The following is a 27,069-nucleotide window of genomic DNA, read 5'->3' on the forward strand; positions in this document are numbered from 1 at the left end:
CGTCCCGCGGGCTGGATGCGGCCCGGCAAGGCCTTGGGACCGGCCCCAGCCCGGTCCTGCCGCCGATTGCCGCCAGAGCCTTTGGCCTCTCGCGTGAGGGTGTGGGGCCTTTGGCGTATCAGGAGGAGGTGGGCAAGGGGAGGCAAGTGGCAGGCAAGGGGGGCAATTGTCTATAGAAGCCTCCGAAACATGCATTTATATTAACATTTTTTAAAAAAATCAGCAAAATTTTTGCGTGTCCTCCATTTTTTAAAAAAAGTGCCCTCCATTTGAAAATTTTGTCCTACATTTGTCCTGGTTTATGTCTTTAATTAATTTTTATAATTTTTTTAAAATTATTTATTTTTTGGCTTCGGCCCTCCAGTTGTCTGAGGGACAGCAACCCGGCCCCCGGCTCAAAAAGGTTGCCTTGCCCTGCATAAGACAAATCCATCTACAGGGTTGTTGTGAAGATATGATAGAACATCTGCTCCCTATTAATATAAAAAGAACTGCTGTTTCCTCGAGGAGCCCCCATATTCTCGACTTCATTATAATATAAATTGTAATAGGGGTTTTTGTTTTGTTTTTTCAATGAGACAATTTAACTTTCATCTTTTCAGAATTTGCTCTAAGAAGCCAGGTATGGTTATGGTGCTATCAATACTATTTTTTTGTTTATTTATGTTTACAATTGGAAACATCTGTCTGATTTCCCCTAGTGATAGGTTTGCCTTAGGACAGTGATGGCAAACCTTTTAGAGACCAAATGGCCAAACCCAGTGGCATTCCTGCACCAGATGTCACCTGTTGCTGGGGGGGGGGGGGCCCGGGGGGGGGGGGTCTTGCGGGGGGGGGGGGGACTTCCAGGGGCCAGACTTCCACCTTCTGGGGGCAGGACTTCCCAGGGAAGAAAACCCAAGGCATACTCTTTCAGCCTCAGGCTAGTAATAGCAAACTTCTTCTGATGAAACTTGCCAAGAAAACCCCATGATAGTTTCACCTTAGGGTTGTCATAAGTCAGAAACGACTTGAAGGCACTACACACACAAGTCACACTCTCTCAGCCTCAAAGGATGTCAATGGAAATCTTCCTCTGATGAAACTTGCCCCATGACAGTTTCACCTTAGGGTCACCAGGAAGGCGCGCACACACACACAAGGCGCACACTTTCAGCCCCAGACTAGCAATAGCAAACCCCTCTCTGATAAAACTTGCCACAAAAACTCCATGGTAGTTTAACTGAAATGTCTTGAACGCATCACACGCACAAGTCACACTCTTTCAGCCTCAAGGGATGGCAAGGGCAAACCCCCCTCTGTTCCTTCACCCGCCCTCCCATGCCTTTAACTCACTCTGGGAGCCAGTTAAAGACATGAGGGGAAGGAACAGGTGTGCCCCTGCTCCATTCCATCCCCTGCCCTCTCCTGCCTTGAACTGGCTTTGGGAAGCCAGTTAAAGGCACAGGAGGGCAGAGGAAGAGGAGAAACAGGCCTGCACCAGCTCTTCCTCTCCCCCCACCCTCCCATCCCTTTAACTGCCTCCCCAGAGAGAGCTGAAGGGACAGGAGGGTGGTGGAAGAGGAGGAACCAGTGCATGTGCCCGCAGAGAGAGCTCCACGTGCCAGAGAAGGCACACATGCTGTAGGTTCGCCGCCATTGCCTTAGGGTAACCATAAGTCAGAAATAACTTGAAGGCATACAACAACAAAAACAACAAATTTTATACTTGATACAATTTTTATATTTCATACTGTTTTATATTGAGTTGCTCCCTTTGGAATTCACTGCTGTTTTTATTTTTACCTTCTGCCTCTCTGTTTTTGAAACTGATTATTGGCATTGTGTATTTATTGGCCTAAGTCCAATTGTTCACTCCAGCCAGAGGAAGCCCATTGGACCAATGGAACTTACTTACTTTCCATGTATAAATTTAGATATGTGGCAACAGATATTTAAAGGATACATTTTAAAATTAAACCCACTGGCTGACCTTGGGAATGTTACACCTGCTCAGCCTCAGGGGAAGGCAATGGCAAGCCTCCTCTGTAGAACTCTTGCCAAGAAAACCCTGTGATAGGTTTGCCTTAGGGTCGCCATACGTCAGAAACATCTGGAAGACACACAACAACAACAACAACATTGTACAAAAAAGTAGGCAACTTTTCTTCATTAAATATAATAGAGGAATCTCAGAAACCAGCTAGAAGGAAGTGCAAGGAAGCCCATTGTCTGTTTAGACTATAAAGATTTACAAAAGCATTAAAAACTTGAAAATTGTTATTGTCCTCTTGGAATCTTCTGATGCAGTTTAATTACCACAATACTTGCTGTAAGACTGCACTGTGAACACTGGAACCCAGACGCACTCATGAACTTGGCTCCCCCCCCCCCCCCCCCCCCCCCCCGCCCCCCAACTAGTTGGAGCTTTCATTTAATCCCCAGAGTATGAAAAAAGTGTGTGTACATGTGCATACATGGGGATATCCATGTCCATTTTGTATGTACCTTCAAACTTTTCAGTTAAATCTCTTTTTAAGCATCAATAAGTTGAAGAGTGAGAGTGCGTATTGACAGTCCTCTTTCTGCTACATGAGCAATCATCTTCTTCCTTTATATGTAACTTATGGTCATTGCATTAGCTAAGGTAGGAGGCTTACCTTTTGTACTGGTAAATTTTGACAAAGCTAAAACGACTGTGGCTAACACATTTGCAATTGCCTTTAATCCTTCAGAGGTCCAATCAGGTTTTCTCAGAACATGCAGTCAAAATGTAGATACAGCCACCTTATTTTCTACACAGCTTGAATTTTACTTTGTGTTTCCCAGAAGCGCCAAGCTTTCCTCTGCTTTTAAAAATCTGTCTTCTCAACTACCCAAATTCCCCCAGCTTGCACTAAATAAATATCCCTTCAAAACAAAAAACAAGTCAGAGACTACAAATCTTAGGAAAATACTATTTGTACTGAAATGATATGTCTAGCAGGTCTGATCTTCACTATAGAAATAATGCAGTGTATACTGTTTTAATTGCCATGATTCTATGCTATAGTATCCTGGAATTTCTAGTTTGTTGTAGCAGCAGAGAAGGCTGAAGACCTTGGAAATCCAAAAATTCCAGAATTCCACAGCATTGGGCTATAGCAATGAAAGTGGCATCAAACTGCATTAACTCGGAAGTACAGATTAAACCTAAAATTACATGAAGGAGACCAATACTGTTCCACTGCCTTTTCCAATACACAGGGAGGGAAGGTGGGAGAAGCAGTGCCAGCTAAACATCACACCCAAAATAAAGAGCTTGTTTAAGACGCTGATCTTAATTCAGTTAAGGATTTAGAGTGGAAAGGGAAGTGAGCGAAGAAACATTTTAATTTTTCTTTCACCTTCTTTTCAGGACAGCTTGTGTTGGGAGACACTTAAAGTTTCTTTGCTTATTCACTTGGGTTCAAGGAGGGGAAGGGGATTGAATCAGGGACCCATCCAGTATGGGCGCAAGAGGAGTGGTAAGACGGAGAGGAAAACAGGAATGGCTTTCGGTCTATGCATGCTGGGAAGGAAATAAAATGCAAGGGAAGGAACATCTTTTTGGACTGATTTGAATTCAGTGAGGAAAATTTGTATCGATGCAATTTATGTCTAGATTTTTAGGAGTCAGTGTGGCAAAAAATGGGGTAAAATCTGGACAAAATACTGCACACTGGATATGAATTATTTTGATGGTGTGGATTCAGCCATGGTTTTGACACATGGTGCTCTGTAATCTGAAAATGCATGGACCTCATTCCACCACTATCACAGGAGTGTTTGGTGAGGACCTTCTCAAAAACTACTCCAAGGTGTGGACTCCCACCCCTTAAGGCTAGGCTGGAGCAAAACATTATTCAGACAAGCTTCTGAAAAACTGGCTGACAAAGAAAGATCTTCCACTTCAGAAGCTATCTATTCAAATCTTGCTGTCCATTAATTTCCTCTATTGCCAGCTTTTCAACTATCAGTGTCTTCTTTTTTTTCTACTTTCCCCTTGCCTCTTGCCTGAGGAGCTATCCAAATTATTGATGTCTTCAAATCTCTTTACCTGCTCCCTTGATCCTCTCCCTTCTCACTTCTTAATCACTCTTGTTCCTGACCTTCTCCCATTCCCACATTATTAATTTGACCATTTCCATTGGCACATTTTTCTTTCAACCTGGATTTCACCCTTTGTACTCTACAGTGATAGCCCTTATGAAGATCACAGATTATTTTCTTCATGCCCAGCTGAAAGCCTATATTCAATTCTTATTCTTTTTTATCTTTCTGCAGCCTTTGATTGTGTTTCTTCTGTTGGATTCCTTTCATGACTCAGGGTTTACTTCTTTGGTTTTCAGCTGGTTTGTATCTCATTTCTCAGGGTGGTCATTTAATGTATTGGTTGAAGATTGTGCATCATCTTCTTTTCCTTTTTCAGTCAAGATACCACTGGATTGTGTTCTGGGACCTTTGTTGTTTTCTCTTTATAAACTTTCCCTCCATAAATTTATTCATTCATGTGGCCTTCAGTATCATTTTATGCTGATAAAAGTCAGCTGTATCTTTCTATTCTCAACTTATTTCTGATGTTCCATTTCATATTACAGCATATCTTTCTTCTGTTTTGGCATAGATGCTACATCGTCATGAGAAATGTAATATGGCAAAGACAGAATTCTTTGTTTTGTTTTTTCACTCCAAAGCATTCTTTCAAATATATGTTCTCCACTAACCATTGCAGTGTTACCCATCATTCTGTGGAAGAAGCTATATATGCTTCTTCCACAGGTCATGGCTTTATTTTTGACTCTCTTTTTTTGTTCCTCATGTTGAGACTATAGCTCACATGTTACTTTTTTCTTTATAATATTGCCAGACTCAGACCTTTTCTTTCTGCTTCCTCTGCAAATAGTGCATGTGTTTGTCATCTGATTTCAACTGGTATTCGATTAAGTCCTCTTAGTCCCCTGGTTTTTATTCAAGGTTCTGCTGCTAAGATCACCATTTTGACCACCTCACTTTATTCTTATGTTGCTATTCCTTTTAAGATCCAATACAAGCTTCTTGCTTTAACATGTAAAGCACTACTTGATCTAACTCTCGCCTACATTTCAATTCTCATTTTGCTTTACCACCTTCTTCAGGATCTTCATTCTATGAATAAAGTTGTCACCTGACAAAAAGTTTCCTCTTCTTTGGCTTAGCTGTGCCCCTTTTCTCTTGCCATTCCATATTCTTGGAATTGTATTGTTAATTATTTATGCAGTGTATCTTCCATCATTGTTTGTAAATCTAATTAAACCCTTTTTCTGTTGTTTCCTAACACTTTTGGATTTTCAGTTTAATTTTATTTTTTCAGTTTTGTATGTTCTATCTGCATGTATTTGGACAGCTTGTTTTTACAATTATATTTTTAAATATTTTTATTTGAATAGCTTGTTCCGTAATTATATCAAATTGGGTTTCATATTTGCATCAACCCCTTCATTCTGCCATATTTCTTTCTTATTACTAGATTGTACATGTTTGGCAGGGTTCTTTCTTCTATTGTTTTATTTTGTAAAGTGACATGTACATTATTGGTGTTATATCAATCATATCATTATTATATTTAAATGCATTTAAATTGTATTTAGTTCGTTAGTTGATTTATATCCCTCCTTATTCCCAAGTGGCTGTTTTTAATAGGATAGTTTATTTAATGTTTTTCAAACTGAGCTTTTCCTTTTCTATTCTGATTGCTTTTTAGCTGCATTTTTTTTCAGATTATGTTGATTGTTTCAGATTATGCCTTGGATCCTATACTGAGAGAAAAGTAATTCAAAATAAATAAGTCTTTATCTGCTAATGGAAAGACAGTAAAATAAAAGCCAGTTTAGCCTATCTGGGCAGGGACTTTCACTGTATGAGATCAGTCTCTAAGAAGACAGTCTCCTATATTCCCATCAGACATGCATATAAGGGATTCAGGACCAAGAGAAGAGCCTTTCCAAGATCTAAAAGAATGGATATGTGGAAGAATATGGTCCTTCAGATACAATGGAATCATACTGTATGGCCAGTTCAGTCATAAACTTAATGGGTCTGATTTGAACATCAGGATTGGAAAATGAGGAGTTATGTGAATACTTGTTTATGTAGCAAGCTTACAGCTCTGAGCAAATGTGGCAGCTAAAAAGGCCAATGCAATTTTAGGCTGCATCAATAGATGCAGTCTAGTATCTAGATCAAGGAAAGTAATAGTGCCACTATATTCTGCTTTGGTCAGGCCCCACCTGGAATACTGTGTCCAGTTCTGGGCACCACAATTCAAAAAGGATGTTGAGAAACTGGAGCATGTCCAAAGGAGGGCAACTAAAATGGTGAAGGGTCTGGAAACACGAGTCAACTCATAAGTCAGACCTAAGTCACTATAATGACTTGGTTGAGCTCCACTCAACAATAAACAATGCACTGACTCAACTTGACTTGTGACTTCTATATTTTTTGTGACTGACTTGCTGGCATAATTTACTTTGAGCAGCAAGCAAGATGTGCCAAGAGCACTGGGTATGTTTCTCAGAGGAGAACAGCAAATTTGTTCAGCAATGGGATTTATTTTATTTATTTTTGTTTATTTACTTTATTTCTATGCTGCCTTTCTCCCAGCAAAGAAGCGCAAAGTCTGGGAAGGGCCGGAGTGCGTGGAGGGGAGCCCGGCTGACCAGTGGTGGTGGGAAGAGAGGGTGGGTGTTGTGGGTGAGGGATGCTGGGAGATGTAGTTCTCCCCTTCCTTCCTTCCTTCCTTCCTTCCTTCCTTCCTTCCTTCCTCTGCTGCAGATGTTGTGCTTCCGGAGCAGCATGCAGCACTTGTTGTCACTGTTTCTGTTGTTGCAACGTCAGGGCACTTCCAAGTTATGACAGTCCCAAGGCAAAGCAGCAAGGCAAACCAGCAGTCCCAAGGTTTCCCAGCAAGGGCCATTGCCTGCTCCTGAGGCTGAGAGAGTGTGACCTGCCCAAGGTCACACTTCCATGACTTAGTGGGAATCCGAACCCAGCCCCAGCACTCAAACCATGATGCAAGGTGCTGGACTCCAACTCCCAGAAGCCCCACATGTCCGCATGTTGAATGCCCAGAATGTGACCCTTGGGAGAGGTCCAGAGAGGGAGAAGGAGTGAGGGAAGTGGTGTCCCCCTCCATTTAAATCCTTTGTTCCATGTCCCTGAGTTTGACCCTTGACTTATCCACAAGTCATATAAAAATCCATGATTCCCCCCCAAAACCTGCCCTCGACTTATACATGAGTATATACAGTAATATATTATGTATATTTTAATTTTATTTAAAAAAAAGGAAAGAAAAGAAAGAGGTTGCATGGGGACATTGCAATGTGAGTTAGTTTGGGAGTTGACATGATGCTTTGGGATTTGACAAACTGAGACCAGACTCAGTCCTCCCACATACTCTGATTATTCCACCAACCTGACCGAGGAGCATGATTTCACAAGCAGGATTCATGGCTTCTCACGAGCTAAGGCCATTAATGAGACATGATAGCTTAACAACTGGAGTAATGAACATTTTGTTGAGTGTACCACTTCTTTCCAAATTAGCGTGCCCTGGTTAGAGATACACACTGAACCTGGAGCTGATATACTAGACACTGGTGGCTGCAGCAAGCCAGGCAGTTTCATCTCTATAACTATGCATTGTAAAAGAGTGGAAGGGTGTAGCCCAAGCCAAAGACTTCTTAAAACAGGAAAGATGTTATGCAGCTCCTGAAATGGAAGATTATTTATTTAAAGCAGCACCTCTTCTCTATTCGTTGCCACCCTCACCCCACCCCGCACTCAGAGAGCAATCACTCATATTGAGGAGGATAGCAAAGTCCAGTGCCTCCAAACTGAAACACAAGCCAAGGAACAGAGAAATGCCTGAAGCTTCTCCCACTCTGTGAATGACAATAAATAACCAACTAAGGGGATGCCATTACGAGGCATTAGAAGGGAGCAGGGCAGGTTGCCTCTCTTTGAAAATTTTCCTCCCCCATCAAGTCTGAAGAGATTGCTCAGGAATGGGATACAAGAGAAAAACCTTCCTTCTGGCAATAACACCCTTGGGAGAACAGGTGATCTCTAGCATGCTGGTAAAGATCTGTAGAAGGGAGAAAGAGGAGGGAAAGGCTGAGATAATTTCCTTTGGCAAGAAGCTGAGCAGACAGCTGTTCTTCAGTAAGAAATGTGGTCAATAATGTTGCCCAGCCAGAACTTTGAAAATATGGGGAGGCAGATGTGCATTTGTTTAATGGAGCACTGCTGTTGCTTTGGAAATAATAGACATTCATACAGAAGGAGGGGAAAAGTGGTTTTTGGAACTGTGATATTCCCATAAAGGGAATTTTTGCACTCTTTCTAACAACCCAATCCTAAAAAAACCCATATCCAGGGTAGCTGTGTTGGCCATGTAACAAAGTACAATAACATCCAAAATCCACGGAACTGTGATATTTTAATGGATCCACCAAAATGTACAAATGTACAAGTTGCAAGCTTTTGAAGCTCCACTGGCTTCTTCATCAGGCAAATGTGTTAAAAATCATAGAGGAAAAAAGAAGCTTGTAGCTTCACAAATGACAGCGCCAACTTGAATCTCAAGAGGAACATCTCTTTTTGTCTTGCTAATGCAAATTATTTTTTTATTTATTTATTCCATGGAGTACCCATATGGCCAGGAGGAGGAGGGAACCTGCCTGCATCAATTTCCCTCCTGTAACACCCGAACTAAGAACAGCCACATCTAAACAAAATGCAGGCTTGGGACGAACATTGGATATTATTGCATTAGCTTCACTGCTGGGATAGACCCAGGATGTAACTTTCTTAAGGCTGAATATTATTGCGTTCACCCATCACTGGGCAGTACACAAAATGCAGCTCCTTCTTGCGACGTCGTAATGGCTGCATTGCAGCCCTTATGACATCGCTTCTTGTTGCAAACATACGGACTCTGTACATCATGCATGTCATCATGGCAGCCCCCATGTGGAAGAGAGGCCTCCATGATGGTGGTGTCCGCACGTTCTAGGTTTCTGGACCATGCAGTTGCCATGAGGTCTAGATCTCTAGAATCGGCGGTGGTATGCCACTTTGTGCCCATCTGTATCAGGCCTTAGTTTCACATTCCAATAGCCTGTTTTTGTGCTGTGTGGGACCCAAGGCTTCTGACATTATAGACTAAAAAGTGTGTAACTAAAATAAATCATAATAGTAAAAAAGGAAGAAATGTCATATTAAAATAAAAACAGAATTAAGAACAGTTTAAAAGCATTTTGAACATAACAAATGAGGAGAAAAGTACAGTTGACAGTGGAAGGTAAAACCTGTCTAAATAAATCTGTTCCTGCTGGCAGAAGGAGAGCAAAGAGGGTCCAAGGTAACTTTAACTTTTTTCTTGCATATGTATTAAACACCTTGAGTAAGTAAGAGATATTTTCAAATATTTCTAAGCTATTTGTAAAGCAGCTTACAGGTCTTGGTCTTGATGCTGGTTGGAATTCTGGATAAGCTTGCAAGACAAAATTAATAATTATTAATAATTATTTCAGTGCCACTTTCATGAAACACTTTCAAGTTAATAGATTTTTTAGGCTTTTGGATTTTTTAAAAAACAACAACAACATTGTTTTTCAGTTGTTATTGTAAATGTACCTAAGAAATAAACCAAGAGGCAATGTTGTCAATTAATGAATGTCATTTATTTAATGAATCTGAGATTAAACTAAACATAAGACAAATAAATAGCAATCGTAATTTACAACTAGCACAGCCTGGATGGGACCTGGAAATCCCTGAATTTAGCTGCCCTGAAAATAGTGAACCTGTAAAGTTCACTTAGGCGTAGTACATTGTCCAGCTCTCACATCAGTACATGGTAATGGGGAACATAAGGCCTTGTTATGGGAACTCTTTAACTATTTCCATTTATTCATTATCTAGGTTGAATTTATGTAGATCCACTGTGATCATTATTTTTGTTTTCTTTATGTTCAGCAGCAAGCCTGCCTTTGTGCTTTCTTTCTTGACCTTCCTTTGTAATTGTTTCAAGTTTTGATGTCTTCTGCTGGTATTATGGTGTCATCCACATATCTTAGATTTTGATATTCCTTCCTCCTACCTTCACTCTTCCTTCTTTTGAGTTCAGTCCTGCTCTTCATATGGTGTTTTCTGTGTACAGGTTGAAAAGATAGGGTGAAATGCTGCAGCCTTGCCTGACCCCTTTGCTGACCGGGAACCATTCTGTTTCTTTACATTCTGTTCTAACAGTAGCCTCTGTCCAAAGTACAGATTTATTATCAGGACTATCAAATGTAGTGACACTCCCATGGCTTTAAGAAGGTTCCATAGTTTTTCATGATCTATGCAGTCAAACTAGCTTATCGCTTTACACTCTTAAAACGGGGCAAGATTTGTAGTTTAGGAAAAGGCATTTAGAATATTCACCCAGAGAACTCTTAAGCCTCACTGAACTACAAACCCAAAAATGCAACAAGAGACAGGGGCCACCTTTAAAATGACCTAGCTCCATTTTAAGAGTGTAAAGCAATAAGCTCCAAAGGCTTTGCTATAGTCTATAAAGCTTTATATTTACATTCCCTTCCTAGTTACCTCTTACTCACCCTCTTTCCAGACCCCAGGCACAGTCAGTCCTGCCTGTAAATCTAATTCTTGTGTGCTTTCTACCATTGTGTGCCATTTCTGCCTTATGGCAACCATAAAATGAACCTGTCATGTGCTTTCCTGAAAGAGGTGGGATTGCCTGCCATTGCCTTTCTCTGAGGCTGAGAGAGTGTGAGTTGCTCAGGGTCAGCTAGTGGGTTTCCATGACTGAGTGGGGATTCAAACCCTAATCTCCCAGAGTTCTAATCCAACACTCAAACTACACCATGCTGTTTTAGCAATCTTCATTTTTTGTTCTCAGTTTTTGTCCCATTTTCATTTGGGCTTCATGAAAGGTTTTGAGAAAAGCAGCATAAAGTGTCATAATTGTAGTTCAACTTGCTTGGGGAGAAACCTTAATACAGATAAATAAGAGATTGTTTCTTAGCCATTTCACAGTATGAATAGTCTATGTGGAAAGGCTAGGACTAAAAGTTCTTCACCTCATTGGCTGGTTCTGCGGCAGAAAAAAAAATGTGTTACACGTTGCTTTTTCTATCACTGTACTGTAGTACCTGGACATCTATTTTAAAGGTTTACCTAAGCATTCCTCTTTTCCACTGTCATACTCATAAGCTATGTAGCACCTAAACTAGCCCCTAAAGTAGAGGCTACATAGTGATAATGAATACATCATAGCCATGAGTATATAACTTTAAGTCAGGCTTTTACAACTGCCATAGAGGATTCCAGTAACAATCCTAGCAATAGCCTAACACAAAACCCTCTGAAGTTACCTATCTGAAATGTGGTTAGATCTTTAGGATCAATCAAGTGTCTAAATTGAATACAGATAGACAAGGCAAAGGTGTGAATGTGTGGCTTTGCTGTAGTCTATACAAATCTGTGTGTTTGCACTGTATGTGTGCCTCTTCCTTTCCTGAATCCAGTTTGCACCTCTGGGATTTCTCTCTGCATTTACACTAGGAGTCTTTGTTGGAGAATTTTGAGAATGACTTTACTATGTGCTGTGTTTCTGTAATTACTGCAGTCTTTTGTGTCTCCTTTTTTTAAATGGAAATGTATAACCTGTGGGCCCCTGCTTTGTTTTCCATATTTTTTTTCTCAGATTTCAGTTTGAACTCTACTTGAATCTGCCTTTGTGGACTGTAGCAGTTCTGTTGGTATGCTGTCTGTTTCTGGTGATTTGCTCTTCCCAGTTGCTTTGAGTGTGACTTTCACCTAACCTTCCAAATATGGGGTTTATCTTTGTATATTTCTTTTATGTATAGTATGAACACACGTACACACACACACACACACACACACACACACACACAATATGTAGCATCTAATAATTACATAGATTGCCTGTCAGTATTTGATACTATGTACCAGCAGGTAGTCAAGGATCAAGGTGAGCCCTAGCAAAATACAATCAGTGCCCCCCATGGTTAAAGGTGCCAACAAGTGTTCATACAAGACAACAAAAGCAGAAGAAATGTCCTTTCTAGACAGTCCATAGATCAGGCCAGGATAACTACCATAAAAATAAATGAAAAGGTTGGAATAATGTGCAGTAGAATTTGTTACAGAAAGAAGATGGAAGGAAGGCTGTGCGCTGAAAACTGATATACGACACCGTGAAATCACACACGAAAAAATAAATGAAAATGGTGGAATGATTTCATGGGCTGTTAGATGGAAATTTAAAAGCAATCAGGGGACTATGAGAGGAGAGAGGATGATAGCACTATCTTTTGATTTCCCCCCACCCCCTCTTCTTGGCCATTTGGATATCAGAGATAAGTGACTGATGAGAGAAGTAGCACTGATGAGGGGTTTTTTTTTATTACTTTTCCTTTTTCTATTTCAACATTTCTTCATTAACAAACAGTATAATTTTAACCGTACTTATGAATGTTTAAACTGCACATTAGCAGGTATTAGGCATTTATATATGATCAATTTTATACTTATCAGTTCTTTCCCCATGTTTCAGAATGCAATTTTCATTATCTATGGAAGTGTAAAGATTTTTATTTTTATTATTATTCACTGTTTATTCAATGCACTGCCCTTTCACACTCTAAAATCGGTGGGGTTTTTAAAACATAATCCTGTGTTTAATTACTATTATGGGTTGAGTGAATTGCCTTTCTGTGCTGTTCCATTATCATTCAGATCTAGTGCATTTTCTAGATTAAGGCAGTTTTTGCAAAAAATAAAAAATGCATTGCAACTTTGAACAGCTAGTATTGACAATGGCTAAAGGAAGGTGACACTATAGGTAGTAATGAGAAATTGTAGCTTTCTGCCTTGTTCCTTTGCCCTGAAAATTAATTTTAAAACAGGCCAAACTGAGAAGATAAATAACTACAAAAATTAATCTAAAATACACTCTAGCACAGAGCAGAAAACAGGAAACCATAGCTTACCAATAATCTGTTTTCTGCGTAATTGGAAATAAAGAGTGGTGAAATTCACATGGCACAAAATAACTCAGTTTATTGTGCATAAGGAAGTACAAGAATATTCCACATGCTAAATTCCAAAGCAAACATTTGAAAGCCACTGTAGCACAGCAAAAAAATCATGATGTGTGATAACTTCTTCTTGATAGTAAATTATTTCTCAATGTTAACAATATTGTTGTTGGTGTTGTTATCATTGTTACCATTGATATACATGATGCTTTACAACAGAATAAAACATTTATAACTACTTCAATATAAAAGTCTAAAATACAATACAGTGGTCCCTTGTAATTCGCTGGGGTTTGGTTCCAGGACCTCCCATAGATACCCCGTGGATGCCCAAGTCCCATTAAATACAATTAGGTAGTAAAATGGTGTCCCTTATATAAAATGGAAAATCAAGGTTTGCTATTTAGCTATATTTCAAGCTGTATTTCAGAGGAAGTGGCAAAACATCTCTAAGTATTCCTTGCCTAAGAAAACCCTGTGAAATTAATGGAGTTACCAGAAGTCAGCGGGCAACTTGAAGGCACATACACACATTATGCATCCTGGAAATGTATGGAAACACCTTAATTGTAGATAACTGAAACAGTCAAAGGCTGAGTGAGACTATTAGTGATGGCAGCAATGGGGACTTTCAGACAGATTCCTCTACATTCAGGATGAGCAGTTTCTGACCTTCCAAGTATTATCGGGTTTCCTCTCCTGTCAGCCCTAGTCAATAAGATGAGGAATGATAGGAGTTGCAGTCCAACAACATATGACATACCACAGGTTGCCCATACCTTCTTTTCTGACACTAGCCCACCTTGTTATAAGAGGAATGGGTAATGTAGAATGTAGACTTGAATTACAGAAGAACCCCTTGCTTCCACAACTCTCACTAATTCTGAATCATGAATTAGGATTAACCAGATACCAAAGTGGATACATTTCCCAGTTCAACATGAATTAATCATTACCTGTCCTGTTTCTATTTCATATAATTTTTGCAGTAGAATAGATGCTTTTTTTTGGTGGTATTCCATTCTCATGGGAAATTATTCAGACAAACTTTGCTTAATTCAACTTCGGAAGGATTGGTATTTTTTACTTGAGCTGATCTGTTCCTGTGACCTTAGCATGGAAGCTGACCCACTCCAGGGGTTTTAGGTTTTCTCACATTGTTCAGTATTTCTGTTAGAAATTTCCTCGGGAAGCTGCTGTCTCAGAGATAGTATCACCAGCTTCATTACTAGAATAAATCTCTTATTATGTTCTCTGCACCCTGAAACAGTCCCAAAATTATCTCTGAAATTTTACAGACATTGGACTACATTTTTTTTTAAAAGTACTGCACCTGTTGCAAAGCAATACTTATTCTGTATTTGATCAAACACTGTGCTACTTTGCATTCTTCTCTTCATGTTAATTACTTGGTTGCTTTACACTAGCAATTAAGCCCTTAATCAATTGCATTTGGTGTCCTTTAAAACCTTAGTGAGAGTAAACTGCATAACATGCTAATAAAATGCAGTGGTCGTGTTATTTTTGTCAGTTTTTGCCCAGTGAGGCCAATTTACCCTTTGTAACTCTGGTCTCCTGCTGATGGAACATCATCAAAACCAATTGAATTACATCTGCTTCAACAGCCATCATGAAATGAGGAGGAAGTTTACAGTTTATTCTGTGTGATGGGGAGAGCTGGAGACTCATGTACCATTCTTCCTTTGACAAAAAGTGCTCATTAGTTTATACCAAGTTCCCTGATTTTTAAAGACTGAATCACAACACAGTTAAACCTGAGTGCTTTAATTTAATCCCGTATGAGCCTGCTGACATCAGTGCACTAGATGCGCTTCAATCCAATAAATTAATCTTAATAAATACAAAGAGTAATGTCACTTTAAAATAATTTTAGCTGCTTTTACCAGGCATTTTATTTAGGACAGAGAAAGACAAAAGGTTGGAAAATGTATCCTCAAAGCTCTGAAATTCACCTTTGGTTACATGGGGGGGAGGATCCTCTTCACATTGGTTAACAACCTCTGTGTGGCTGGATTTGTTCATAAATCCTAGGGCTGTAACATTTAATTACTTGATTAGATAGAATAATCAATTTTAAACACTTTTACTCATCTAAACAAGTGCTGCTGTTTAACATTCAAAAGCATTATTTTAGTACCACTTTTAGAGACTGCCTTTAAAAAGGCATCACTCTTATTTTGCAGAAGCAGGAGTGCCTCTTGTAAGAAAATGCTTAAGGAATACATGTGTATCATCTCAAACTAAGGGGCGTTACAGACCGCCTAAAAGTGGTGGTCTGCCGGCGCTGCTGGTTGCTCCGCGAGGGAGCCGCAGCAGCCAAACCGTGCGGCTCCCGCGCGGAGCAAAAAAGAAGTCCAAAATGGTGCTTCTTCCCAAGGCGCGGCTATGACACAGCGAGGCGCCAATGGCGCACTCACGACATCATAAGTGCCGCGCGACATGCAGACGCTATGCATCCGGAACATAATAATGGCGGCGCCTGTGTGTATGGGGCGCCACCATTATTACGCCCCCGTCACGTGCTAGGGGTGAGGCCGGTGTGGACGCTAGGTCCCCGGCCAACCCCTAGCATGTGATGGGGGCACCTCAAGAGCCCATCTTTAACGGGCCAAAGTAAGCTTCTTGCTACAGAGCATTAAAAAAAATACCCATATATGAACTAATGCACATGTATTCAAATTAATTACTATGCAACTAGAATATGTATGGTTAATCAACAATGATTTCTTTAACAGGATGACAGTTCGGGCACATTATGCATAATTTTAAGGTTATTTTTAGATGTGATTGAGATCAGGATGGTGAATGTGTAGTTCATGGACTGCATGAAACCCAGGGATCTCATCTTCCAGCTCCTGAAATCTCTTTAAAGCCCTAGGCAGATAAAGATTTCCCCTGAGACATGATTGTCTAGTCATGTCTAACTGTAGAAGGCAGTGATCATCTCCATTCCTAAGCCGAAGGAGCCAGCGTTGTCAAAGACAGCTCCGTGGTCATGTGGCCATTATGACTAAATGCCAAGGCACACAGAATACGGAGTGTGATAGAATATCTTTGTTTGGAGATTTTTACACAGAGGCTGGAATGGCCATCTGTTGGGGGTGCTTTGATTATGAGTTGCTACATGGCAAGGGGTTGGACTGGATGGCCCTTGTGGTTTCTTCCAACTCTATGATTCTATGATTCTGCTACCTTCCCACCAAAGTGGTACTATTTATCTACTTGCACTATTACATGCTTTCAAACTGCTGGGTTAGCAGAAGCTGGGACTAGTGACAGGAACTCACTCTATCACACAGTGCTTGGTCTCATATTGCCGACCTGGCGACCTTGTGGTCTTCAGAATCAGCATCGTAACTGCATCTTAACACCCCATCCCTTTAAAGCCTCAGACCCCCATTAAAGGTCAGTTGAAACTTTTGGCAAAATATGACCCCAAACTACCATAAAAAACATAGAGGTTGGTGTCCCCTTGCTACCTGCTAGCCCTCACAATTCTCCAAACCATAGCAAATCAGGGAAAATAAGTCAGTTTTTGGCTGAACGCTAGAACCAGAAGTAATATGACAGCATTTTCCACCGAGCTGGGGATGATGGAATGTCCTGAAGTGGTGGTGGTGGTGGTGGTGGTGATGATGTGTATGTATGACATGAATACTCTCATTCCTTTCACAATTATCCACTCCTAAATTAATGTGAGGCTCTAGTGGGAGTATGCAAATATTAGGGGTGGAGCCTCTATTGTCCCACTGACCATGAGGACACAAGAGAGGGCCTTTTCAGTGGCTACTCCCACCCTCTGGAACTCCCTTCCATGGGAGGTTAGGCTGGCCCATCCCTGGTCTTCTTTCAGCAGCAGGCAAAATCAGTCCCTTTCTCTTCCGTATCACTGGTGCGGCTGTTTAAAGGCTGCGCCAGCGATACGCATGGCAAAAGAAGCTCCGTTTTGGAGCTCCTTTTGGTGCCGCTGAAAGGACGCCACAAGCACCCTGTAGTGGCGCCAGCACGTAACAGCTGCGCTGTGCCATTTGGATGCGGCGCAGCCATCATGTCAAAATGGCGGCACCCATGTGTACAGGGTGCTGCCATTTTGACGTACGGAGTACATGCTAGGGTTAGGGAGCATCTGTAAAGGATGCTCCCAGGCAACCCTAGCACATACTCAGTACATTCTAAAAGGCTCATCTGGAAAGGGCCTATGTTTCCATTCATGCAGGCTGAAATAGTTTTTGATGCAGCATCACACTGTTCGTTCACGTTCAATTTATGATAAACAATAATTCTAAGATCTTTGTCACATTTTGTATTGCTGAGCCATGTATTCCCCAATCCTATAGCTGTGTATTTGGTTTTTGTGGCCTAAATGTAGAATTTTGCATTTGTCTCTACTGAATTTCATTTTTTGAATTTCTGCCCAATTGTCTAATTTATCTAGGTCCTTTTGAGTTCTCTTCCTGTCTTCCAATGTGTTATCTACCCCTTTCCAGTTTTGATTCATCTACAAACATGGTAAAGATTTGCTCCATCCAATCATCTAAATCACTGATAAAAATGTTGACAAGTAATTGCCTTAGTATAGAACCCCAGGGACACTCCACTCAAGACCTCCTTCCAGCTTGAAGTGCAGCCGATTGTGGTGGTGGTGGTGATGATGATTTGAACATGGTTTTCCAACTAGTTATAGATCCATCTGACAGTGTTCCCATCTATTCCACATTTAATCAGTTTGCTAATCAAAACATTATGGGGGATTTTATTCAAATGCTCTAGTGAAAGCATTTCATAAATGACATTAACACCATTCCCACCATATACTAAACTAGTGGCATGATAAAAAAAAAAAGCAAGATTAGTTTGGCAGGATTTGTTCTTGACAAAAACATGTTGGCTCCTACTAATCACTACATTGTCATCAACATATTTGTAGACAGACACTTGTACAATACGTTCTAATTTATTTCCTGCTATTGAGGTTAGGATTAGTGGTGTCTTGCTTTCTGGATTTTCTTTTTTTAATAATAATAATAATAATAATAATAAATTGTTTATTTATAAACCACTTTTCCCAGGATCAAAGTGGTGTACAGTATAGAGGTAAATACAATATATTTATTTTTTGTCTTTTTTGAAGACAGAGACAATGTTTGCCTTTCTCCAGTCTTTTGGCACCTCACCTCTTCTTCAAGATTTCTTTAAAAGATGATGGCAAGTGAACATCTGCAAGTTCATCCAGTACTTTAGGAAGCAGTTTTTATGATCCAGCAGATATGAACATATTTGGGTTAGTTATGTGATTCCTAACTCCCCATCAGTCTTGATCTCTTGCCAAGATCTCTGCTGCTGCATGGAAGTACACAGTTCTCTCTTTTTTGGAGGGGTGGTGGTGGCGGCGAAGTAAAGCAAATTAGGTATTGAGTAGTTCTGCCTTTTCATTGTGATCTGTTAGCATTTTGCCATACTATTATTATTATTATTATTATTATTATTATTATTTGTATACCGTCCCTCCCTGTATTGGATCGAAGATTGTGGTCCCAGAAGGCAAACTTCTTCCATCTACACCATCTACATAGCCAGCCATTCACTTTTAGTATCTGTATATCCCTGTGTAATCCTCTCTCCTTCACTGTCAGAATTTATGAGAATACCACCTGTACATCACACTCCTTCACCTTTCTGCCCAAAGCTTCATCATCACAGGTGGTCTGCTCAAAGTATTCTTGGCTGTGTTGTTGGTACTTGCATGAATGTGGAGAAAGGTGTGCTAATCTGTATTCTTGATGAATTTGGCAAGTTGTCCATGACATCCTGGATGCATGTACCAGGAAGACAGCACACTTCCTGATTAATCTTGTCAGGCTGTCACACAGATGGCTCTAGAACTGAGTCCCCCTTTCTTTTCTTGTTGCTGTTAACTCCTTCCTTGACATGAAGTTTCCCTTTTGCTTGTTTCCTGTTTAAACTATTAGAAACCACTCTTTATAAAGGCTTAATTTGCACACATGACATGAACTAGCTTTCCATTTTCTGATTAAACAAATGCCTTGTTTTTTCCCACTTGTGGATGCTAAGAGTTACAGCCACTGGATAGTTCTAATAACCATTATTTAAAAGACAAATCCTTGAGTGCTGTACAGCTTTAAAATAACAAATGTGATTGTTTTAATTCTTATTGGACTCATTAGCATTTATTTATTAGGTTTTCTAAACACAACCCTAAAGCCCAAACAACCGTTTTATGGTAGTACATTCCTTAATAACTATCAAATCATTCAATGATGTGGTTCAAAATTAGAAAATTATGGTATCTGTTCTTGAGATTTCCATCTATGGTTTTTATACTGTGGTCAAATTCCATGGAATATTCTTTCCTAGTATGTGCTTTTAAAAAAATCCTTCCCCCAATTGCAAAGTTGCTTGTATTAAATATCACAGTATTTTTTCAATACCAATAATGTGTTTTAACAGTTTATGCCCTCTTTGGTTTGAATAGAACAATGAAAATAAGTGGGAAAATATAATATATTGTAGCATTTAAAATTCTTGCAAAAGATAACTGCATTCTGGTTGTGTCTAAGTAATTCTGAGACACATTTGCAAAATAAAAGGAAAGCACATGCAAACTGTGTTTCAAATCTGGTGGGCTGAGTATAATTTATTTCCCAAAATATAATTTTATAGTGGGTGATGTAGTGTTGTGAAGTATTACAATAAAATCTAAAGAATTCACAACACATTCAGTGCCTGTCCCCAAGTATTCTTGGATTGAATTTTGCATATGTGAAATAAGTATACTTTGAGACAGAAGTCCACATGGATAGCAATCTGTAAGATCTACAGTAATCATTGCAGCAATCATTTTGAAGAGTCATAATGAGAATAAAAAGATGAAGCACAACATTTTGCACTCATGTCTAGCTGAGTGGCTCATTCATAAGCTTTATCCAGCTACTACATATTTAATGACCATCTATGCAACTCTGTAGACCAGTGGTTCCCAAACTTTGGTCCTCCAGATGTTTTTGACTTCAGTTTCCAGAATTCTTGAATGCTGGTCAAGTTGGTTTGGAATTCCTTGAAGTGAAGTTCCCAGAAACCTGGAAAACTAAAGTTTGGGAATTACTGCTGTAGATGTATGAAAGGGTAGGATTTACAGCCAGGAGTCCATTTACAAACTTAAAACAACTGTGCTAGTAATGTCCTAGAAATGTCTGATTTGACCACATATGCCTTTGTATATCACATTTGGAATACTATAACACATTTGAAGTGGGGCTGCACAAAAAAAGTCATTTGTCCCAAAGAGCTGATGTTTGAATACTAACTAGGCTATTTTACTGTTATCATGCATCTCCCCTATTACAATAGCTCCACCAGCTACCAGTCAGTTTCTGGGTACAATTGAGTGTGTTGTTTATGCCCTACGAAGCCCTATACATACATCTTGTGTCCTAGCTATCTGAAGGACTGTGTCTTCCTATATGAGATCTAACATCTTTGAGGAAAACATGTCTCTCAGACCCACCATCTCCACAGGCACATCTAGTGGGAACACTATGTCCCATTGGGTGGCAAGTCCCTTCCTAGGGTGGCTAGACTGACTCCTTGTTTTCCTTCTAATGACAAATGACACCCCCCCCCCATACATTCTGATAGGTTTTTAGGAACTGACTGGAAGGGCTGTGCTTTTTGAAAAAAATGATGTTTACTTTTTGTCTTGTTAATGTGGTGGTCAGTGTATGTGAAACTGGGGTTGAATTTCACTGCACAGAATATGGCTGATGGTGGATGATGCAATACAGGAGAAAGGTTATAGCATACTGACTGACATCGAGTGACATCATCACACCATATAAGATATGCTCAGGACAATATGTATAAATATGAGTGTAGCCTATGTTCAGTGTGGATTGCTTTTCTTGGTTGGTTGGATAGTTGTTGGTTTGTATATAGTGCTGTAAATACTCTGTGGTAAAGCTCTGTACATAGAACATAGAGACTCTGAGTTATTATTTAGCACCTGGGTCACTTATGGAAGTTGAGAGAAATGCTGAGAAGGACCACAAATAGTGTGCAGCTCTGACAGTAGTTGTTTTTAAAAGGTAGTTTGATAACATTTTTACAATAACTTTTGTTAATTAATGTTTTATTTGTGTCTTCCTATGTGCTTTTCTCTGTATTTGTTCATTATCATAATATTCAATAACCACATGCAGTCTTTGTTGTATTGTCGTACTTAGGCTTTTCAATATTAGCTTGTTTCTTCTGTCTTATTTTCACAATTACTTCCTCATGTCACCCATTTGGATTTTTCAAAAGGACCTATTGTTCTGATGAGATTATGAATGTGCAAATATTTTCAGTTGTAATTATTTTTCTACCTTTGCTAGCTGTATTAATGCTCCTGTTGTATGTTTGTATTTTTAGCTGGTAGCTATTCCAACCATAATTAGAATTCATTTTCATTAGCTTGCACATGGAACCTTTTTTCTCTGCTATGTAAAAATCCTGCAGATGGTTCTTGTAAGGTTATTCTCAGAGTAAATCATGATGTGGTACAGTATGTGGCAACATGTGGCAGCCAAGATGATGATATCTCAGTGACTGAACACACAAATAGGTTGTAAGTCAAATGAACTGTACATACATACATATATACATCCATAATATGCTAAATATAACATATTTAGTATAGGGAGAGTGCCGCACCTATTGACTTTAAGAATCACATTTTGGGAGAAAGATAGTATATAAGTCCAAATAAATAAATAAACAAACGAGAAGATCTCCATGTGCTAACTGCATATTGCTTTACATAATTATTACTATTATTGTTATTGAAGACTTACACTCTGAACTATGTGGGACTAAATACACTAAAATTATGCCTGGGCTCCATGATAATAAGTGCACCATAACTAGTTAAAAAAAAACTCCCTGAATTCTTTGGATATTGGAGAGGATATAAATATTTTAATAAATAAATACTAAATAAAAAACAAAAATGTTTTGTGCACTAAAATACATTGTTGGAAAATTGTAGGAGTTGATTCAGAATGCAGGGTGGGATGTAGAATTCCATACTGGAAAGAGAATTAAGCTCTAAACTTCTGCTTAAAGGCTTTTAACCAATCCTTGATCTCCTGCTAGAAAGAAAGCCTATAATTTTCTGTCCTATTCTCTTATATTGAATTTTTTCCCCACTGGCATTCTATCTGAATAATAAAGAAACAAAAACATACCCTCTGGCAAGAAGCTCACATGCTATAACTTCTCAGCGTGGGCAGCATTAGTCACAGATGCTAAATGAAATACTAATTGACATATTTATACTATCGTATAAAACCCACTCAACATAGTGCCAATAAATGTTCTTCTCTGAACAAATGTTGCATCCATGTGATGAACAGTGACACTCTCTGTGTCTCTGACTTTCTGTGCAGCACTTCACCTTGAAGGAGGAGAGGGGGATGCTTAGTATTCTTGTGCAGAAATGCCAAAGCTCAATATGCATATATTTTGTATCCAGGGAAGAGCACTGTATCAGTGAAAATGATTAGTGCAAGGGTTTTGGATGTGCTGAACAGTGTTGGGTGTTGGCACTCTTCTTCCCTTTCCAGATACATGAAGCTAGGTCATGCCAAATATTTTCCTTATAGTAACAGTTACATACCCTCTCACCACAGTTCTCCATGCTCATTGCTAATAAGGGGTATTTCAGGAGCAAATTATTGCAGCGAGTTCAACACTCACTTTGACAAAGATAAATTGTCAGTAGATAAGCATCCCTTGTACCTGAAACAAATACCGTATACCATTTATCAAATAAGAAATTAGGCCTTTGTGAGTAATGATAATAAACTTGTTCCCAGTCATTGTGTTTGACAATCTGCCACTCTGCCACAGTCACCATATTCTTGGAATATGTTCAGAGAATAGCTGAAATAAATGTACAATTTCATGTATGCAGTAAGTGGAGCTGGAGGAATCATGTGATGGATGGGTGATTAACAATCTGTCATTCCACCTTTGGATTACATCTGTCAATCATCTTATTTTGGAGTCATCTTAAAATGCAAGTAATGATCTTTACAGATTTGGAACAAATTACTGGAGGTTCACATATCAACCTACCCAAGGCCCCATATCAGACCTGCATTTGAAGGTCTGTTCTCTGTACCATTATTAGCATGAAGATAATGGGGAGATTCCAGGGACAGTGGTTTTGAAATAATGACACTGTAGTTGTGAGATTTTGCCAAGTTCCTTCCCTTTTTATTGTTATCTGAGCTTTGAAAGTATTTTTCTGAGGGAAGGCTTTACCAACTGATTTAGAGTCTACTGCCTTTCTACTTGGTCCTGGCGGTGCTTATTGATTTTATCACAGCAGAAAGTAAGGAATGATAATTTGGCTGTGCAGTCACAACAAGATCCTTTTTTAATACCATGATTTAATTGATCATGGTATTAAAAGGATCTTGTAGTGACTGCACAACTAAATTAACATCCCTTACTTTCTGCTGTGATAAAATGCATATGTGGACTAATGAGCATTGGAGTATGTAAGAAATTTAGGAAAGAAGAAACTGAGGCAGTGTATGTACAGCAACCTGAACAAAGACCAGAAACCAGGAAAAGAAGAATGATGGATTGCTAATTCATTGGGGATGTTTTGGAAATAAGGCCTGGTAATTTGGTTCCATTATATATCTCCTTAGTTTTTTGTAGGTTTTTCCAGCAATGTGGCCATGTTCTAGAATAATTTATTCCTGATGTTTAGCCTGCATCTGTGGCTGGCATCTTCAGAGAATGGTGGCATGGAGGTTATGTGGGGTATATATGCAGTGTGACCCTTGGTTTAGAGGAAGTGATTGGCATGTTAATCTGTGTGTTGGTCTATTGGTGAATGGCAGTGTCTCAGTGTGGGAGGATATGCGAGGAGGATTTGTGTCTATTTAATTAGTGATCCATTGTCTGCTGGGAAACCCCCTGACCCTGGGTGTTCATTTGTACTGAGTCTTAGTTTTGGTGTTCTTTGTTTACTTTCAGGGTATCTTCTTCTTGTTTCCTGGCAAAACATCAGGAATACACTCTTCCAGAACACAGTCCCTTAGCCCGAAAACCCCACAAAAAACAATGGGACTTTATGTTTGCTGTGACTAACAAGTCAGTTCATTCCAGGTAGGTCTAGCCTCAGATTTAGCCTATTGTCTCCTAAACTCTTGCTAACAAAATGTGCCATTATAAGACAAAACTGTATTTTCTACCTGCTGATCACTTCATCCAACATAAAGCCATATACTTCTGAGAACTGTCTCACTAGCCTGAGCTCACAAAGTCTGACTTTATGTGATAAGGCAAATGCATACCTCCTACATAAACACATAAAACATACATAAACAAAGCAACAAGGCTTACTGCTGTCTATTCACAAATAGCAATGACTGCAGCAATCACATTTCTGTAATAACAAGCAGAAGCAGCAGGATGGCAAATAATGTAACATTTTGATATTATTTCTTCTCTAGAGCAGAGTAAATGCAATAGTTTCAGAGCTTTAAATAATGAAATCCAAGAGCATCCAGTACATCTATTGTTAAGTAGGGGTGAGTGAGTGTGTGTGTGTGTCTGTGTTCATTCTCTCTCTCCCTTTATTAAAATCTGGTTACACACAGCTACCAAGAAAAAAAAGGCTTTAGGTATTCCAACACAAAGATTTCTTTCCTGCTTTTTTTTAAAGTGGCACCTGGTTGATTTAAGCAATGTTATATGAGGTGGTTTAATGTCGAGCTGTGACAAAATGGCTGTTGCTGTTTTGCTTTTATTGTTTGTTTGCTTGTTTTTAAAATATATGCTACAAGCTATGCTATTCTTGAATATTGTTGAGAATATTGTTCATCAAATGACCCCACTCCTCAGCTGAGGATGATATGTAAAGTCTCTTGCTTCTCATTGCCATCAGTTAGGCACTATCATAGGAGCCCTGGTGCTACACTGGTTAAATGCCTGTACTTCAGCCACTCACCCACAAACCACAAGGTTGAGAGTTCAATAGTAGCCAGGGGCTCAGGGTTGACTCAGCCTGGGATCCTTCCATAGGTCACTAAAATGAGTACTCAGCTTGTTGGGGGCAATTAGCTTACACATTTTAAACCACTTAGGGAGTTCTTAACTGAATTGATAAGCAGTATAGAAATGTACTTGCTATTGCTATTACTATTGCTGTTTTATGAAAATATATATCATTACTATTTAACTGTTACTAGTCAAGGTAGACAGGTCACGCAGCTTTATGTACATGGTGCCCTGCATCCTCTATTTACCATATTGTCACAAACTGTCAACAACAGCACAAAAACCCCAATCCCTCTGCCCAAATTTAAGAACTTCCATTCAAGGCCAGAACAATGGCCAATTCCTTGGTCATTCACAATGTCATTTTAGTCACTAAAGGCATGCGGTCAGTACAATTATAGCTCAGATCCACTTCGTGTGATAGTGGGAAATATATATATATATATATATATATATATATATATATATATATATTGTACTGTATATCAGAATGCCTCTCTAAGAGACTAAGCTAGACTGGTACAGTCTGGGACAGGTTTGCAGTCAGCCCTAAATATAGGTGTGGCAAATAAGGAGTGAATGGCTTAAACCTTATTGTTAGTCTTCACTAGAGAAGAACCGTTGACACAAGAGGGTTTACCATTGACTTGACTCACTATGTGCGATGCGGCAGCTAACAAGGCCAATGTGATTTTAGGCTGCATCAATAGAAGTATAGTGTCTAGATCAAGGGAAGTAATAGTGCCACTCTATTCTGCTCTGGTCAGGCCCCACCTGGAATATTGTGTCCAGTTCTGGGCATCACAATTTAAAAAGGATGTGGAGAAACTGGAGCGTGTCCAAAGGAGGGCGACCAAAATGGTGAAGGGTCTGGAAACCATGTCCTATGAGGAATGACTTAGGGAGATGGGGATGTTTAGCTAGAAAAAAAAAAGACTAAGAGGTGATATGATAGCCCTGTTTAAATATTTGAAGGGATGCCATATTGAGGAGGGAGCTAGCTTGTTTTCTGCTGCTCCAGAGACTAGGACCCGGAGCAATGGATGCAAGCTAAAGGAAAACAGATTCCACGTCAACATTAGGAGGAACCTTCTGACAGTAAGGGCTGTTTGACAGTGGAACACACTCCTTTGAAGAGTGGTGGAGTCTCCTTCCTTAGAGGTATTTAAGCAGAGGCTGGATGGCCATCTGTCAGGGATGCTTTGATTGAGAGTTCCTGCATGGCAGAATGGGATTGGACTGGATGGCCCTTGTGGTCTCTTCCAACTATTATTCTATGATTCTATGATTTGATTTAATGATTTAAGTCAAAGTGATTTAATGATTTAGCTGAAACTCTACTAGAGCTAGGAGTTACCAAGAGGATACCAGCTAATTTGTGGCACAATGTTCAATCCCAACGCTGGTGCCTTTGTGATCTATTTAGGCCCATCCTATTCTTCAGAATCATGAGACCCCATTAAGCAGCATACTTGATACTCTAGGGGACAACCAATCTCACCCATCTAGAGTGAGGAATGTACAAGAAGTTGTGCCCTATAGGAAGCCAGCATGTGGGAAAGTCTGACCAGTGCCATAGGGTAGTTATACTTTTTCCATTTTATTATCAGATGTGATTCATTGCAATTCAAAATAGGGATAGCCAGCTACTCTGTCACTCTCGCATTACTTGTATCTTGTACAGTGTCTTAACTGTTGCAAATCCTATTATATTAAAACTAACTAAACTTGCAGCCCTAGTCAACACAAGGACAAGTCTCATCACATTATTCCCAGTTTGGTTATCATTTGCATGTCATTTTTCCTGTTACTAGCTCAGGGTAATGGTATATATAGGTTCTCACAAATTTTCCAGCAATCC

Source organism: Sceloporus undulatus, chromosome 2 (genome assembly GCF_019175285.1).
Source record: "Sceloporus undulatus isolate JIND9_A2432 ecotype Alabama chromosome 2, SceUnd_v1.1, whole genome shotgun sequence".
In the NCBI taxonomy this organism is placed as follows: domain Eukaryota; kingdom Metazoa; phylum Chordata; class Lepidosauria; order Squamata; family Phrynosomatidae; genus Sceloporus; species Sceloporus undulatus.